The following is an 18,601-nucleotide window of genomic DNA, read 5'->3' on the forward strand; positions in this document are numbered from 1 at the left end:
GCTTTACCCCACTCCCAGAAACAGGTGGAAATATGGAAGTAGTAGCCCTCCAGAGGCCATCATGAATGGTCCAAAGTCCAGTTTAAGAACCTCTGATTTAGTAGATTAGCTGTTTGTTTGTTTGGAGGGGTTCAGTCTGTTGGCTAGTTTACCTTTGTTCTTCAGTTCAGTCTCTTGTTCGGGACATTAAGGGATTCATAGCTGTAACTGTGGCACAGTGGAATCCAGGAAAGTCAAACTTAAAGGGCTTTCTATTGCTGGGTCAAAAAACTATTAATTAATTTTGTCTGAACTACAGGGCATTTGCCAGAGTTGTATGACTTTAACATTTTTCCACTGAAGGCTGAAAGGAATGGATAATGCTTCATAATTTCGATGATCAGAAGTATAAAGCTACTTAGACCTGAAATGAGGATCTGAGCACATCTCTGCCCCAGCATTCTTAAATTTATATTGTGCCATTGTCTAAGGAAAAATCTATATATGGATCAGCTCAAAATGCCTTCAGAAAGCTTGAGATTGGTTGACCTACAGATTTTAAGCCTTAAACATCTTTGTTGACGCTAAAGAAGAGGAGGAAGGGGAGGACTCATTTTAGCTCTGCTCAGTTCCACTCCTGCTTGAACAAGAGACATGAACCCAAAGATAAGTCAGTGAAGAAGGCATCTGCTTGACCATGATAGTGTGTTTGTGCTGTATACATTAGATCCAACAGGGACTAAAACTGAGTGACTGGCTTGCCTGTGCCAGTTCTGAACCTTCCAGAAGACTGACTGGAGAGGGTGTAATACTGAAGCATGATATTAGGCTTTCAATTTTGTTCTCTCTTCCGTTTCCTGGTAGGACTCTCTTATTACACTCAGAAGGCTCTGCACAAATTTAATACCTGGAAGAAATTCTTATTGAAAGAGCTTTCTCAGAGGTAAATCATGGCATCTGAGGGCCGAGGCGTAGGCTTATGTAGAGATCTTAGACTTGTGCTCTGTTGTCTGCCATTGGTCCTGAGATTGGGTGAAGGAGTTTAAAGTCACTTCCCTTTATGTTCTGCAGTGACTTGCACCAAGGATCTTTCCTCCCTGGCCTTCTCTAATGATTTGGGGTGGATTTACAATTTTACCTTATGCTTTTGATTCTTAGGCTTCATAGATCTATTCTTGGTGTCAGCCACCTATGGGCGAATCTTTAAACCAAACCATATTATGCCAGGCTACACCAATTAAGTATTGAAAGGATCCTATGTTACTGTTTGAGAAGACTAAGCCCATTTGTAAGTATAGGTGGTCAACATTTGGAATTTCCATCCCATAGGAAATGCCAAGATTTTGACATTTCTTTTTCCCAAATGGGACAAAGTTGAAATTGTGGAATTGTTAGCAAAACAAAATATTGCAAAAATTGCTCCTCTAATGCACTAACAAGTGGAAATGAAGTGTTTTGTCAGTGTGACAGGGTTGGAGTAGACCCCGTCCAGTGCAGGCTGAGTGCACCCCATCTCTCTTAGGGCATAGAGGTGGGAGGTACTTAACCTACATCTGAGCCTCCTTAGTCTGAGTCAATATACTCGCCCTTCTTAGCAGGGCAATGAGACCTAATGGCCAAAGTAGATGTACTCTCCCCTAATAGCTGGGCAGTGCGGCCCAATGGCCAGGGTTCATATATTTGCTTCAGTCGGCAGGGCAGTATTCACCCCTCTTAGCAGGGCAGTAAGGCCTAGTGGCCAAAGTCAGTACATTTGTCCCTGGTAGCAGGGTAGTGAGGCTCAGTGGGGAAGGGGACCACCGCGCACAAAAAGGGGGGTGGCAGCCCGGGTAGGGGGGTCCAGGCCTTCCCTCTCCACTGGACCCCAGCCCAGGGCCATGGTAGTGGCAGGAGCATGTGCCACTGAGTCAGTGGGTGGGGGTTCCAACCAAAACATGCTGACTCCAAATTCCAGTTCACTAACGAGGCCGCTATCTAATTCCCCTGGGCAGCTTCCTACCATAGTTCCCACTTCTGTAGTCTGGGCATCTCTGCAATTCCCAGCAACTCTGGACTCTGCAGGGCCTCCATAAGTAGGTTGGTATCTGCCTGGGTTGCGGCGTCTCCAGCTCCCATGGCCTCAGGCTTCGGTTGATCCTTGGCTGGAGCCAGCGGCATACCTCCTTCTTCCCTGGCGGTCAGCCACAACTGAGCTGAGCTGCTCCCTTTTATACTAGTGCATTTGGAGCAGTGTTTCTCAAACTATTGTACTGGTGACCCCTTTCACATAGTAAACCTCTGAGTGTGACCCCCCGTTATAAATTAAAAACACTTCTTTATGTATTTAACACCATTATAAATGCTGGAGGCAAAGCGGGGTTTGGGATGGAGGCTGACAGCTCGCGACCCCCCATGTAATAATCTCACAACCCCCTGAGAGGTCCCGACTCCCAGTTTGAGAACCCCTGATTTGGAGCATGCCCAGTAGAGTTGAGAGGGCATGGTTTCCTCAGCCCACAATGTAGGGTTAACCCTTCCCTGTCCAGTTCGGGGCCACGTGTGCCCCGTCACAGTCAGTTTTCAGGGAAAACTGACCATCAGTATGTGTTTGAAATGTTTAGATTTTGTTGAATCAACATTTTTCAACTAAAAGGTTTCCCATTGGAAGGTTTTCCACTAGCTCTATTTTTAAGTATCACACACCGTGACACCTATGGTTATAAATCTTGTGGCATACTCTACTCAAAAGCAGTCTAAATGTATTCAGCGTTGTATTCCATCTTGTTTTGACCTAGAGGGACCAGAGCATATGCAACTCGATTGAAAGCCACTTCAAAAGACTTGGCCAAGGTGTCAAACTGAAGGTTGCTAGCTAGAGCTCAATTCATACATTTACACAGCATTACTCTTGACTTACTGGCTAAGTCTTACGTCAAGGATGTCCAGTTTAGGAGAGCAATTAAAAAGGGACTGTCAGTTTGAAATCTAATAAAAAAAAATGTTTCTAGTTATGTGCTTGTGCCAATTGCCTCTACCCAATGTGTGGCATTAGGCTCTGTTTTTAAAAGTTGAAAAGTGCTGCTGGGGGATTGCATGGGGCAGTGTAAAAGAAGTGATTGGTAAAGCTGATTACAGAAAGTAGTGTCACATCCACAATAAAATTGGGAAAAAAGGAATTTTCATCTTTGTTGAAGTAATCTTGGTTGTTACTGTAAGAGCTGCACAATTCAGAGAGAATAAAGATATGTCCCTTTATAAGTTATAATCCTCTATCTCTGAGTGGGGTTTCCCACAGACAATACTCAAAGGAGAATATCTTTTTGTCATCACCTTCATTTATTTAAAATCACTTTTAGTCCTTCCGTTCTTAAAATAATGATAAAGAATGTTAGGATTTAAAATTCTGAGATTTTAAAAGTCTGTGTAAAGTTGAAGATATACTGACCTGGAGCTAAATTGCTTTAAGCCTATTTTGACTCAGAAGTGGAAACTATAAATAACTACATCATGATGCTTGACTCCTCAAAGTATCACAACAGTATTATTAACAAAACTTTTCTGTATTTCATTCTTAGAATAATTCCATGTTAACATGACTTCTGTACAAAGCAGTTGTGCCTTGTAACTTTGAGGCTTACCGTATTTTTACGCTAATAATGGGTCTTGAGACATCATCATATTATATCTTTAGTTTCCCCCTCAGTTTTACCAACATTATAGATCAGGGATCAGCAACCTTTGTCATGCCGCCCGCCAGGGTAAGCACCCTGGCGGGCCGGGTTTGTTTGTTTACCTGCCACGTCCGCAGGTTCAGCCGATCGCGGCTCCCACTGGCTGCGGTTCGCCGCTCCAGGTCAATGGGGGCAGCGGGAAGCGGCGGCCAGCACATCCCTTGATCAGCCGAATCTGCGGAGGCAGCAGGTAAACACACCGGCCCTGGTGGGCTGCGTGCCAAAGGTTGCCGATCCCTGTTATAGATAGTTCTAAACAGCTAGTTTACATTTCACTATTTAGAGTTGTCCAGGATGACAACGTAGACTAGACAGTTTCATATTCTCACACAATAAAGTAGCACAAAGTTTAGGTTGCAAATACTACTAGCGTATGTTGAATTGAGTCATTTTTCACAGTAAAAAAAATTGTATATATTTTTTTAAACAATGAAACATCGGGCCTAGACGATCTATCCCCTTTAACAAGTGAAGTGTTATTTATACTACCACGTCACAACACGCAAAAGCTGATAAAGCAACTACAGAGAAATTTACCAAGTTATGCTACCAGATTTTTGAAAACACTAAGAAAAACACATTGATATTCTAGTCCTCCTATAACGGGATGCCCTAGTTTTAGTGGTAGCCACGTTATTGCAGGGATTACATTTATCTATGAATATAAGGAGAGAGAGTCTGATTTGGCCCATATAGCTGGGAGGCAAAGGGGTGAAGGGTGTTTGCTAGAGTTTAGCTTCTTAAAGCTAAAGCAGTGAACAGATTGTTGCTAAGTAAAGTGTTTGTAGTATCTTTTCAAAACTAGTATTATGATAAGGTCTCAATTCTAAACTGAGATGCAGCCACATGTGCACTGCCTTTCTGTCTGCTACTGCTTTGAACTCATTTCTAATGGGTGGAGGAATAAGATTTGATGTATATTATCTCACATCCAAAAATTATAAAGCTTGTCTCCTTTGCTAAAAAACTTTAGGATGGTGGGTTCATAATCATTCTGAATATTTTAGAAATGTTAGTTGGTTAGAAAATAATCTTATTAGATCCTTTGGTACAAAACTCTTCAGGAGCTTTTAAATTTTTTTTGTAACAACCCCAGCACTTTACTTGGTGATTCAATACTCAGTCAAAATTGAGAGCAAATTCTTTCGATTAAGGTTTGAAGGTACCATCATGATCTGTTAATCTGAGCTACAGAATACCTAATGCCTTTTGTGTCTAGCGCAATAATTTGTGGTTTAACATTTTAGAAAGACATCCATTCTTGATTTAAAGACTCCAAGTAATGGATAAATTTACCCCACCCCTTGGTAATCTGTTCCATTGGCTAATTACCCATGCTGTTAAAGTTTATTTTCAGTTTGAACGTTTTAACTTTTCACCATTGGATTCTTCTATGTCTTTGCCTGCTAAATAATCTTCCAGTATCATTTCCTGCTCTAAGTTATTAGAGTATTACTCCTAGGGGAATTCTGTGCCAAAAAAAAAAAAAGATTCTGCAAAATTCCATATATTTTATTTGTCAGAATAACATAATTTTTTACACCAGTTTCAATTATTTTGGTAATTTATTTCAAAATATCTGTCAGCAAGTATGTCTGTAACAATACAGACAACAAAAAAGATTCTCCCAGGAGTAACGAGTTTAAAAAAAACCCTGCAACAACCCAGTTCCTGTTTCTCTGTTATGCTTTTGTTGGATGCCTCAGTCTGGGTGTGTCACATTGGCCAGTTGGGCACCTCTCAGAGGAGAAAACTGTCCCTCCAGCAGAGCCGGCTTTAGGAAGTGTGCGGCCCAATTCAAACAGTTTTGACGGGGCCCCGGGAGGGATGACTAAAAAAGAAAACACGTTAAAAAAAACCCACATGGGGCTTGTACTCACCGGGCCGCGCTCCTAGTCTTTGGCAGCGGGTCCTTCACTCGCTCCGCTTCGGCGGCACTGAAGGACCCGCCGCCAAAGTGCCACCAAAGACCCGGAGCGAGTGAAGGACCCGCCGCGAAAGTGCCGCCAAAGACCCGGAGCGCCGCCGGGTGAGTAAAAATTAAAAAGGCGCCTCTAGCCAAGGAAGGGATTCTCTGCCTCTTGTCCCCCACTCTGGGCGGCCCTGCCACTGGGCATGGGGCCCTCTTAGGCGCGGGGCCCGATTCGGGGGAATTGGTGGAATTGGCTTAAAGCCGGCCCTGCCCTCCAGTCTGAGACACCCATACCCCCTACCTTCCAGAGCCCATGGATCCACAGAGAAACAGCTTGATGCTGGGTCCTGGGCTTGTACAGAGTTTCCTGCATGCCACCTCCTTCTTTCAGGAAGTGCTGGGAACTGCAACTGCCTGGCACCCTCCAGCTCCCCCTCCCCCTCCCCCTCTCCCCAGCAGTGTCCTGTTTTTGCAAGATGGAGAGCTGGGTTCTTCTGATCCAGAAGCCCCTAGTGGCAGCCAGCAGCTGTGCAGCACCAATTCTGCGGGGGGAAATGAAATTCTGCACAGAATATTAATTCTGTGTAAATTCTGCATTGTGCAGTGGCACAGAATTCCCCCAGGAGTACAGCATGATCAAGCACCTTTTAACCTTGCTTTCAATGAACTAAATAAATTGAGCTTCTTCATTTTCTCATTGTAAGATATTTTCTAAACTCATTCTTTTAGCTTTTCTGTGACCCTTTTCAAGTGATATCAGAACAGTGTACGATACTCCAGTAGTGGTCTGACAGGTGCTACCAAAAGGTGTTTAAAAAAACAAACAAAGCCAAACCATCACCTTCCAACTCCTACTTGATATTCCTACATTAGCCCTTTTAGCCACAGCATTGGATTGGGAGCTAGTGTTGAGCTGCTTATTCACTATGACCTCATAGGGCTAGTCTACACTTACAGCACTGCAACTGCAGTGCTTAGTGCAGATGCTACTTACGCCTTCCTGAAAGGTGGTCGCTATGTTGACAGAATAAGCCCTCTGTAACAGGGGCTTGGGTGGCTGGCTGCCTAGTGGTGAGATTGCCTGGCTCTCAGCTCCCTGTGGCTGTGTGGCCTTAGCCTTTAAGGCTGGGGAGAGAGGGACCTTGGCCCTCCCTCTCCACCAGGTCCCAGCCCAGAGGTCTGGATTGTGCCTTGCTGTGGTCCTAAGCTCCTTCGGGCATGGCAGCCACCAGCTGGTGAGGATGAGCCCCACAATCTCCCTGGGGCATTGGTTCTCAATCCATGGTCCACTTGCAGCCTAGTCAGCACACAGCTGCATCCCATGTCACATTTTCAGGGCCATACAGATAGTATATACATAGTGTGGGTGCGGCCCACATAACACAGAGAGCGCTGCATATGTGGCCCACAATGGTAAATAGGTTGAGAGCCACTGATCTGGGGTTTTCCTCAGTCAGTTATCTCCCATGCTGGAGATTTCTTCACAGTCTCCCTTAGCTGGGAAACCGGTGCTTACCTCCAGGCAGGCTGGTTCTCTGTCCCTTCAGGCAAGGAGACAGCTAGTTCCTGCCTCTTCACCAGTCAGCCCTGAACTGAGACGGGCTCCCTTCTTTTACCTCCCTCCCCTCCAGGCCTGGCATTGGCTGCGGATATAGTGGAGTGGGGCTAGCTGGGCCCAAAGGCATTCTTTAAAACCCTGGCTTTTCTGGTTGGCAGTTTCTCTGGTTCATCACATCCTCCTCTCGACAGAGTGCTGTCTACACCAGGAATTAGACTGGTGTAACCTCATCGGTCAGGGATTTGGAAAATCCACACCCTTGAGCGATAGTGTGGACCAGGGCTAAATAAGTTCAGATGTGCATTAAGTCCTCTTCAGAATCACAATATGGGCTGTATCCTGGAAAGCAATAAATGTAGCCTGCATTCTTTGTTCCTAGATATACAACCTTCCTGATTTTTAAAAAGCCCTTTGGAAGTTTGAACAATTAATCACTTCAGATTTTCAGTTTCTGTGCTAGAGGTTGTAGTCTGTTTCAGACCTTGTTAAAACTGAAAGAGGTCATTCAAATTTTTGTGCTAGAGAAGAAGCCTTGATAAACTCCTTCGAAAAGGAGCTTAAAAAAGTTTCAGGTTAGGTAGTTATCTTATTCTTCTGTAACAGTTCATCTTTAACATTTAACCAAGCTATAACTTAACTCAGTTATATGCTTCTCTTGAAAACAGTATATAAAAATGCAAAGTCAGTCAAATTTGCTTTTTAAAACCTTATAAAAAATGTCAGTTGGTTGCTATGGAAATGATTGTGACTTCAAACAGGATTATGGAATGGAGGTGGGGATAGAAACAGCAAGAGCAGTAATTCAGAATATCCTGCTTTCATGCAGAGTCTTTAAGAATACAGAACAAGAGAAGAGACATACAGACAGGATTATACAGAAGCAGGATTATTTCTAAATAGAGCCATCAGCAGCTCTTAAGTGTTTGATTCAATAAAATATTTGCTTTCTGTGGTGGTACGTAATAGTAATTATGAAAATACAATTTTCTATCCAAGGATTTCAAAGTACTTTGTAAACATTAATGAAGTCTTGGTAGCCCTGGAGATAGGTATGTATTCTACCCATTCTACAGATCTGAAAGCTGATGCAGAGAGTAGAGACTTACAGTTTTACAGGAAGTGCATGCCAAAGCTAGGACTAGAATCCAAATGCTTTGTTTTCTGGTCTGGTGCTCTGTTACTATTAAACTGTCAGATTTGTTTTATGCTAACTAGAGTACCACATCAAATACCAAAATCTTCAAAGCAGTAAGATGAGAAAATTAAATACAGTTTGAATTTGTGAGTAATCACAGCACTTAAGTTCCTGAATTTTAGGGAGCGTAATTGATCCTTGATCCTGACCTGGCTAGATTGATTTAAATCAGCAAGCAGGAAACCATAATTTAAATAATAAATTTTCATCTTGTTTTGCATATGTACCTTAGCTGCTTTCCTAAAGAAAAGTTGATTCTCATTATTAGCATAACCATCAAAACATGTTTTGCAACAGAATATAGCCTTTACACTAAGTTTGGTACATTTTTGCTAGCCAGGAGGATATGCTACACACTGTAAGCAATTCTATAGCTTAATATGTTTGTTTAGATTTTTAATTTTTGCATTTTTAATGTAGAAAATGAGACATTTCTCATTTATTAGTATTAACTTGTTGTTTGTGTCAAACTGCACCTGGATTGGAAATGAAATTCAATTAAATGCACAATCAGCATTTTAAAATGGTTATTAGTTAAATAAGACTACCTTAATTTGCTGCAATTTATTAATGTTTTTATTTAAGACTGATTTATTAAACAGAGGAAGTATAATCTGTAGTGAATTGAACTGATTGTTTCTGGTCACCCTGTCTTTCAAGATTTTAGAAGTAGTACTCATTCTCACTCTTCCTTTTTATTCAGAGGATTGGAAGAGATGAAACAAGTTTTCCTGCTTTTCAGCTCCCAGTTGGTTTCTTGACTTTGTATGAGCTAGTCATTGAACTGAACTAGTTGAGTAAATTGATAAGAAAATGTTCTCTCTGCACCTGAAGAAGAGGCTACTACTGTCAAAAGCTGGTTGACTCTCATCTCTGGTTGGCACAAGATGAGGGAACAATGAAAAGATGCAACAGCTTGTTTAAGGGGATAGTATCAACTTGAAATAGTTTTAAAAAAACCCCAAATCTTAATCTTAGTTTCAAGTGTCATACCAGTTATGAAGGAGCTATGCCAATTTGTGACTTAACGCTTTTTTAAACAAGTGTTTGTCGCCACTGTTGCTCTGTGAAGGTTCCTTACACACAGGGTATGTCTACACTATGGGATTACTCCGAATTTACAGAATTCGATTTTTGGCAACCGATGGTATAAAGTCGAGTGCATGCGGCCACACTAAGCACATTAATTTGGCGGTGTGTGTCCATGTACCAAGGCTAGCATCGACTTCCGGAGCATTGCACTGTGGGTAGCTATCCCATAGTTCCCGCAGTCTCCCCTGCCCATTGGAATTCTGGGTTGAGATCCCAATGCCTGATGGGGCAAAAAACATTGTCGCTGGTGGTTCTGGGTACAGCCTCACCCCTCCCTATGTGAAAGCAATGGCAGACAACCGTTTTGCGCCTTTTTTCCTGGGTGAACTGTGCAGACGCCATACCACAGCAAGCATGGAGCCCGCTCAGCTCAAGACAGCAGTCATGAAAATTATAAATGCCTCGCGCATTATCGTGCAGTTTATGCTGAACCAGGACCTGAAAAACCAGATGAGGAGGAGGCAGCTACGGCAGTGCGGCAATGAGAGTGATGAGGACATGGACACAGAATTCGCTCAAACCGTGGGCCCCGGCGCTTTGGAGATCATGCTGTTAATGGGGCAGGTTATAGCCATGGAACGCTGATTCTGGGCCTGGGAAACACGCACAGACTGCTGGGACCACATAGTGTTGCAGGTGTGGGACGATTCCCAGTGGCTATGAAACTTTCGCATGCGTAAGGGCATTTTCATGGAATTTTGTGACTTGCTTTCCCCTGCCCTGAAGCGCCAGAATACCAAGATGAGAGCAGCCTTCACAGTGGAGAAGCGAGTGGCGATAGCCCTGTGGAAGCTTGCAACAATAGACAGCTACCGGTCAGTCGGGAATCAATTTAGAGTGGGCAAATCTACTGTGGGGGCTGCTGTGATGCAAGTAGCCAAAGCAATCACTGAGCTGCTGCTACCAAATGTAGTGACTCTGGGAAACGTGCAGGTCATAGTGGATGGCTTTGCTGCAATGGGATTCCCTAACTGTGGTGGGGCGATAGATGGAACCCATATCCCTATCTTGGCCCCGGAGCACCAGGGCAGCCAGTACATAAACCGCAAAGGATACTTTTCAATGGTGCTGCAAGCACTGGTGGATCACAAGGGACGTTTCACCAACATCAACGTGGGATGGCCGGAAAGGGTTCACAACGCTCGCGTCTTCAGGAACACTAATCTGTTTAAAGGGCTGTAGCAAAGGATTTACTTCCCAGCCCAGAAAATAACCCCTCCCCCCACGTTCTTATACGTCTGGGTGAGGAGGCTATGGAACTTGAGGAGGGCAGTTATACAGAGGCTGCAGCGACACTATGTGAATCTGCTGCTGTTTCTGAAGCTCCACCAGGCGCCAGAGCATGTCCATTTGATCCTGCAGCAGCCCTAGCGTTGCATCCTGCCACCTCTCATCTTGAGCATCCCTCCTCTCCTCACGCTCGTCCCTCCTGGCCTCACGTTCACTGGCAGCTTTCCTGTACTGTGATACCGTGTCCTTCCACTCATTCAGATGAGCTCTTTCATTGCAGGTCGATTCCATGATCTTAGAGAACATTTAGTCTCACGTCCGTTTTTTTCGCAGCCTTATCTGAGATACCCTTCGGGATGGAGGAGGGAGGCTTGAAAAATTTGCAGCTGCGGGAGGGAAAAAGGGGAGAGAAGTATTTAAAAAGATACATTTTACAGAACAATGCTTATACTCTTTCATGGTGAACAACACTATTCACATTACATAGCACATGTGATGTCGGTACAAGGTCACATTTTGCATCTTAATATTGAGTGCCTGCGGCTTTGGTATTAGAAATCACAGACGCAGGTCCGGGCAACAGAATTCAGCTTGCATGCGGCCATGGTAAGCCATTGTCTTTCGGCTTCTGCAACCTTCATAAAAGCAGCGCCCTCCTTTCCCACATACCAAGCAAAGCCCGTTGAGTGCTGCGGTTTTCCTGTTAACGTGCAGCAGCAGAAACCAAACTAACCCTCCCCCTCCCTCCAGTTCTCTGGGATGATCGCTTTGCCCTTCCTCCCACCGCGTGGCTGGTATCAGGGAAGGGAAGATCCCTGCTAGCCAAACGCAAAAAGCTCAGCGCCAGTGCCCCCCCCCCCCCACACACACACACCGCTTGGCTAACTGCAGGGAAGGATTTCTTTTCAGCCACAGGCAAACAGCCTAGTAGGAACGGCCACCTCTGTCCCCTTAATTAAATTCCCATATTTCAACCAGGTTACCATGAACGATATCACTGTCCTGAGGATAACACAGTGAGATAAAGAATGGATATTGCTTGAATGCCAGCAAACACTGGGACCATACGCTGCCAGGCTTTGTCATGCAATGATACCAGATTACTTGCTACTAGCATGGCGTGGTCAAGTGTCCTACCATGGAGGACGGAATAAGGCTGAACTTCCCAGAAACTTTCTGCAAAGGCTTTTGGAGTACCTCCAGGAGAGCTTCATGGAGATGTCCCTGGAGGATTTCCCTCCATCCCCAGACACGTTAATAGACTTTTCCAGTAGCTGTATTGGCCGCAAATGCATCCCAAGTCCTCAGGGCAAATTAATCATTAAAAAACTATTGCTTTTAAACCATGTTTTATATTTACAAAGATACACTCACTAGAGGTCCCTTCCATGGCTTCATTGTCTGGGATACCGCCTTGGGAGGGTTGGGAGGGTACTTCAGTCAGGCTGAGAAAGAGATCCTGGCTGGCTGTTGGGGAGAACAGAGTGCTGTGTGCTCTCCATAAGCCCGTCATCCTCCTCCTCCTCCTCCTCCTCCTCATCTTCCCCATCCGCAGAATCCTCAGGCATGGCTAAGAGTACCCCCTCCTCGGAATCGACGGTCAGGGGTGGGGTAGTGTTGGTGGCCCCGCCCCAGAATTGCATGCAGCTCAGTGTAGAAGCGGCATTTCTGCGGCTCTGACCCATTTGCTTCTTTGGTTTTCTGATATGCTTGTCTGAGCTCCTTAACTTTCACGCAGCTCTGTAGTGAGTCCCTATTGTGGCCTCTCTCCATCATGCCCTTAGAGATTTTTTCAAATGTTTTGGCATTTCATCTTTTGGAACGTAGTTCTGCTAGCACGGAATCCTCTCCCCATATAGCGATCAGATCCAGTACCTCTGGTACGGTCCATGCTGGTGCTCTTTTTCGCTTCTTGGACTGCATGGTAAGCTGTGCTGATGAGCTCTGTGTGGTCACCTGTGCTCTCCACGCTGGGCAAACAGGAAATGAAATTCAAAAGTTCGTGGGGCTTTTCCTGTCTACCTGGCCAGTGCATCCGAGTTCAGATTACTGTTCAGAGCGGTCACAATGGAGCACTGTGGGATAGCTTCCGGAGGCTAATTCCGTCCAATTGCGTCCACACTAATCCTAATTCGAAATGGCAGTGTCGATTTTGGCACTACTTCCCTCGTCGGGGAGGAGTACAGAAATCGATTTTAAGAGCCCTTTATGTCAAAGTAAATGGCTTCGTTGTGTGGACGGGTGAAGGGTTAATTAGATTAACGCTGCTAAATTCGACCTAGACTCGTAGTGTAGACCAGGCCAAAGGAAACAACAGTAGAACCTCAGAGTTACGAACTCACCAGTCAACCACACATCTCATTTAGAACTAGAAGTACGCAATCAGGTGGCAGCAGACACCCTCCCCCCCTTCAAGCCAATACAGTACAGTATTTTGTTAAATGTAAACTACTAAAAATAAAGGGAAAGTTTTTAAAAAAAGATTTGACAAGGTAAGGAAACTGTTTCTGTGCTTGTTTCTTTTACATTAAGATAGTTAAAAGCAGCATTTTTCTTCTGCATAGTAAAGTTTCAAAGCTGTATTAAGTCAATGTTCAGTTGTAAACTTTTTGAAAGAATGACCATAACGTTTTGTTCAGAGTTAGAAACAACCTAGATGTTCCTAACGCTGAGGTTCTACTGTATACAGTGAAATTGAATATGCATCATGTTAGATACAAAGTTCAACAAACAGCATAAATGTAAGTAGTCTGTTCTAGTAATACGTGTTTCCTGAAAAATTTATACTTACAATAACAGGAACAATTAAGTTGATGTCTCTTTTTAGCTAGATAGTTGTAACTGAGAGTCATAGGTTCTAGGACTGGAAGGGACCTCGAGAGGTCATCGAGTCCAGTCCCCTGCCCGCATGGCAGGACCAAATACTGTCTAGACCATCCCTGATAGACATTTATCTAACCTACTCTTAAATATCTCCAGAGATGGAGATTCCACAACCTCCCTAGGCAATTTATTCCAGTGTTTAACCACCCTGGCAGTTAGGAACTTTTTCCTAATGTCCAACCTAGACCTCCCTTGCTGCAGTTTAAGTCCATTGCTTCTTGTTCTATCCTTAGAGGCTAAGGTGAACAAGTTTTCTCCCTCCTCCTTATGACACCCTTTTAGATACCTGAAAACTGCTATCATGTCCCCTCTCAGTCTTCTCTTTTCCAAACTAAACAAACCCAATTCTTTTAGCCTTCCTTCCCACTAGAGTTACTTGAAGTATAAACAGCAATAGTCAACTATTCAGTGTTGTTTTGTTGACTGAGGCCCTGATCCTGCAGTAAGCTCTGTGGGCAGTTCTCTTGTGTGGAGCTCGCCGCAGTTGTACTTAGCTATGAAAAAACTGAAGAAAGTCTTCCCCTCACAAGCTGGTCTGTCTCAAAACTCTTGAAGGCAGTACATTAACCCTTGTCCGTTTCTAATGTATGGACGCTTTATGTGGTGACAGTAAGAAGACTGAAAGTTTATTAGGAGAGCAGTAAAATAGTTTGTGTTATGAGGAAGAATTAATCAGATTTGGCTTGTGTGTAAGACAGTTGTAGACAAGTTGGAGTATATTAGGGCAGGTCCACACTACAGTTGATATAACTTACATCACTCAGGGGTGTGAAAAAGCCCCCCCCCCCCCCCCCCACCCACACACAGCGACATAAGTTTCACACTGTCCACACTGGCACTATGTCAGCAGGAGAGAGAGACGAGATATAGCTTCCGCTTCTCGCAGAGGTGGAGTAATTATGCCGATAGGAGAGTGCTTTCCCGTTGGCATAGTGCGTCTTCACCACAAGCGCTACAGCGGCACTCCTGCGCTGATGTAGCGCTGTAGTGTACACTTGCTCTTAGAGGTTCAGCTGTGAAACCAAAATAACTTGCAGTAGTGCAAGTAGTAATAGTTTTTTATGTGTTGGGTGTTAGAAGTGAAACTGTACTCTACAAGAATTGAGGTTAAGATAGAAATCACTGGGGTTCTGTAATGTGGCTCCTGGAAGCAGTGGCGTGTCCCCCTTCCTGCTCCTACACATAGGGGCAGCTAGGGGGCTCCGTATGTTGCCCCCACCCCAAGCGCTGGCTCTGCAGCTCCCATTGGTCGGGAACTGCAGCCAATGGGAGCTGCAGCAGCAGTGCCTGTGGACAGGGCAGCATGCAGAGCCACCTGGCCATGCCTGTGCATAGGAGCCAGAGAGGGAACATGTCGCTGCTTCCGGGACCTGCTTGAGGTTCGCGACCCGGAGCCTGCACCCCCTCCTATGCCCCAATCCCCTGCCCTAGCCCTGATCCCCCTCCTGCCCTCTGAGCCCTTTGGTCCCAGCCCAGAGCACCCTCCTGCACTCCAACCTCTCATCCCCAGCCCCACCCCAGAGCCCGCACCCCCAGCTGGAGCCGCCCCGCGCCCCTGCCCTAGTCCGGAGCCCCCTCCCACACCCTGAACTCCTCATTTCTGGCCCCACCCCACAGCCCTCACCCTCTCCCACACCCCAATCCCCAATTTTGTGAGCATTCATGGCCCGCCATACAATTTCCATACCCAGATGTAGCCCTTAGACCAAAAAGTTTGCCCACCCCTGGCTTAACAGGTTCCTCGAAAAGTATATTTAGTTTAAAAAGTTATTGAGGAGTGCAGTCTTTTCTGCTTGATTTTGACTTTAGAAGAAAATCGGGCATGTCAAGCTTCCCCCCTCCCCTTAAACTTCGAGGACCTGTTTGGGGATCTAGGCATATTTGTGAGCCCTTTTCAACAGCTCAACTTTCATTCTTTTGGCTCTTCTGAAATAATTTCACTAAGTTATCCAGTCATACCCTTCCAGGCTAGATAGGACCTGAATTTCTAATGTTAAAAAAACTAAGACTTGCAGATCTCCTTTACATAACAAGTACAAGAATTTCCAAGAGCCCCTTCCCCTCCCCCCCCGCCTTGCACATTACCTTTAAAGCTGCAGAGCCGGCTTTCCTACTGAACATGTCTGCTACATTTGTTGGTTTAATGCTTAATCTTGTTTCTGTGTGGCTTGATCAGAACATCCTATGTGGTGTGTGGGGTACAATGAGGAACACAGATTAGGTTATAAATTATATCATTTAGGTGAATATATAAAGCTCTTGGGAATCCTGAATAAAAGGCAGCATACAGAAGTAATAATGACATGCCACAGACTTTAGAGTCATTCAGATTCAATAATACTGCGCAATTTTGCGAGAAGGTACAGTGATGATCTCATCCCACATAACTAAAGAGAGCTGACCTCATTAACAGTCCCAAAAGACGCCATGTAAGAACAAAGTATCACTTACTTTTGTTCTTCAAATACTAATTTTTAAGTGTTCCTGTTTGTTCTGAAGTGTTTTCAAACCTTTAGCTCCTCCATCTCATTTGAAAGATCAGAACTACAGTGCTGGATTGATGTCTAACTGTAGGAGAGATGGATTCTTCTATGGCATGGGCATCTAACTGTCAATCCTATGACGCATAATCAGTTTGAAGGCTGAAGCTGAATCACTCCAAAAGTATTGTTGGCTGCCAAAGAAAATTCAGCCACTGAACTGGTAGAAATTGCTAACAGGTCACCTAGAGACAGCTTGTATTTAAGTGGTAAACCAACTTTAACAGCACTAACTGCCCCCTTATATATACAGGGACTGTTTTCTTCAAATAGACTACATAACAGTTCATTTGAATTTGAGGAACTAGTGAGCTAAGAGAGCAAAGAAGCTAGTCTTCCTATTTCAATTAACGAAGAATTAAGACCTAGATAAAGCTGTAATATTCCAGAAAGCCTAGTGGGTAACACTAATTACAAAAGTATTTTCTTCTTGGTCATTAGTTTCTCATTTTATTTTAAAACTGATCATTTGTTTTGATGCTGGTCAATTTTTCTGCAAAAGAAGCAATGTGTTGAGGATCAAAGAATACCATAGTTGCAAAATTACTCCAGGTTTGTTTATATTGCCTAAATTAGTATCATACATGTCAATCCCACTATGATGATGCACAAGACTGACATAGGAAGTTTTTAACTTGCTGACAGAGCTAGTCCTGCAGTAAATATTCACTCTGCCCTCTTTGGGCCCCTACAGCAGATTCCTTTCTGAGACAATGTGGAGTGCCTCTTTTAATTAGTCTTCACCCACCTCACTTCCTTGGTTAGTACCATTAGTTTGCATGGCTGAGGTTGATTTTTAAGTTAACCCAGATATGGAAGTGTGGCACTAATGAGCAACAGGAAGAAACCCACATATACCACCATTGTTATAATTACACACACACACACACAGTACATAGATAATCCCTGAGCTGTTGTGCATTCTCAAGTCGATTAGCAAAATAATCATAAATTCAGTGTTACTTTTCCTACTGTATCCACAAGCACAGATCCAACGGCATATTACAAGCACAGCTCCAGCTCGCCCTTGGGCCTATGCTCGATAAGTTACTCTCCACAGGCCATCAGTCATGAAAAGCCTTGCCTGCAGCTTTGCCCATCAATCTCCTTAAGAGGACAAATTTAGTTTAACTACAATCCTTACCTAATCTAATGCAGTCCCTGGATTTCTCGCTGATCCCACACAGAAAATATAGGTGTTTCCTGCTGCAGCAGCTATACTCTGGTTTCAGTCAGTGAGTTAGAGAAACTTCTGGCAGACAGCTTCCAGTTTCAGGCTCCTCCTATCAGACAGCTCTTCTTAAAGTGACAAAACTTGTAATAGGTCATTTGTCATAACACTTCCCAGGGCTGGTGGCAATTGCATAGCTATTTAATACATTGTTATCATAGAATTTATTTATTTAATTTGATAGTTTTTAATGATCTTTTTATAAGCCCAATATTCCTCAAGTACCTAGTTTTAACAAACAGACTTTAGAACAATTTCTCTTTTATTTAAAGAGACTTCCATTCTGTCACAGAGGTGCATCAATGTGTACTGCTGTTACTTTGGGAAAGTTGGATTATCAGGTCCATGCTGAGAAAAATAACTCCACATAACTATCTGGTCATAACAGTTGTCAAAAACAGTTATAATTACTTATTGCAGCACACCTAGCATATCTCACACAGAAGTCTTTCCTACATGTGAGTAAACTGGGAAAGTTCAGCTGAGTTTCTCTTTAATTCTTCTAGCAGGAGTGGGATTCCAAGTGTTTCAGGCTTCACACTGTGGCCCCTGCATTTTACACTGCCCTCTGGAAGGCATGACTCTTGCAGCATCTGTCACTGTGCTGCCACAGCTACTCCTAAGAACACTCACTGGGGTAGAGGTGGAAAGGATTCTGAATGCCATGGGGAAACTGTCTGCAGTAATTTGGGCAAGCTTCCCCTTTGAACTTGAGGGCTGAGGAGAGGGAAGCAGGTCCCCACCAGATTCTGACCTCCACTATAGCCAATGATTGTAGTGTATTGTTCATTTACTGTGTGGTTATAATTAACTAACATGTTATGTCATATATAATTATTGTATGCTAAATAGAGTTAAACTTTAGAATTATAGAAGTATAAGATTGATCAGTATGTAGAGGGAATAAGCTTATTCCTTAATTAACACCTGGGCACACTACAAAATACAACAGGGTATCAGGCAACAAACCCTTGCTCTTGTTCTAATCTATGCACAGCACAGGGGACCTCTGAGGTTAGGAAGGAAGTGAGTGAGCATGCTGTGGAAGTGGCACTCCTCTCTTCCTCAGTATGTTGAGAACTGCATGGGGGCTTAGGGCCTTAGTTAATGTTAATATGGTGATATCAGTGTGCCTCAACAATAGTCCTTCAATAGGGTTATTTTAGGGAAATGATGCTTACTATAGTTAGTCTTCATTAATTATACATCTGTTGGTCCCTGTAAACAAGTTCAATGTTTATTGGTCAGCAGTGGGTACACAATATTTAATA

General features: G+C 43.9%; 1 protein-coding gene and 1 long non-coding RNA gene across 4 annotated transcripts in view; one reads left to right on the forward strand and one right to left on the reverse strand.

Annotated features, from left to right (window-relative positions):
* Positions 1-18,601, forward strand: part of ARID4B (AT-rich interaction domain 4B) — a 154,278-nt gene that overhangs the window by 20,415 nt on the left and 115,262 nt on the right. The window lies entirely within an intron of this gene.
* Positions 10,666-17,350, reverse strand: LOC117874695. Its single transcript, XR_004645047.1, has 3 exons — positions 17,244-17,350; positions 15,645-15,741; positions 10,666-11,062 (listed from the first exon to the last, which is right to left on the reverse strand). It is a non-coding gene; the product is annotated as an uncharacterized LOC117874695 (long non-coding RNA).

Source organism: Trachemys scripta, chromosome 3, assembly GCF_013100865.1.
Source record: "Trachemys scripta elegans isolate TJP31775 chromosome 3, CAS_Tse_1.0, whole genome shotgun sequence".
Lineage (NCBI taxonomy): Eukaryota > Metazoa > Chordata > Testudines > Emydidae > Trachemys > Trachemys scripta.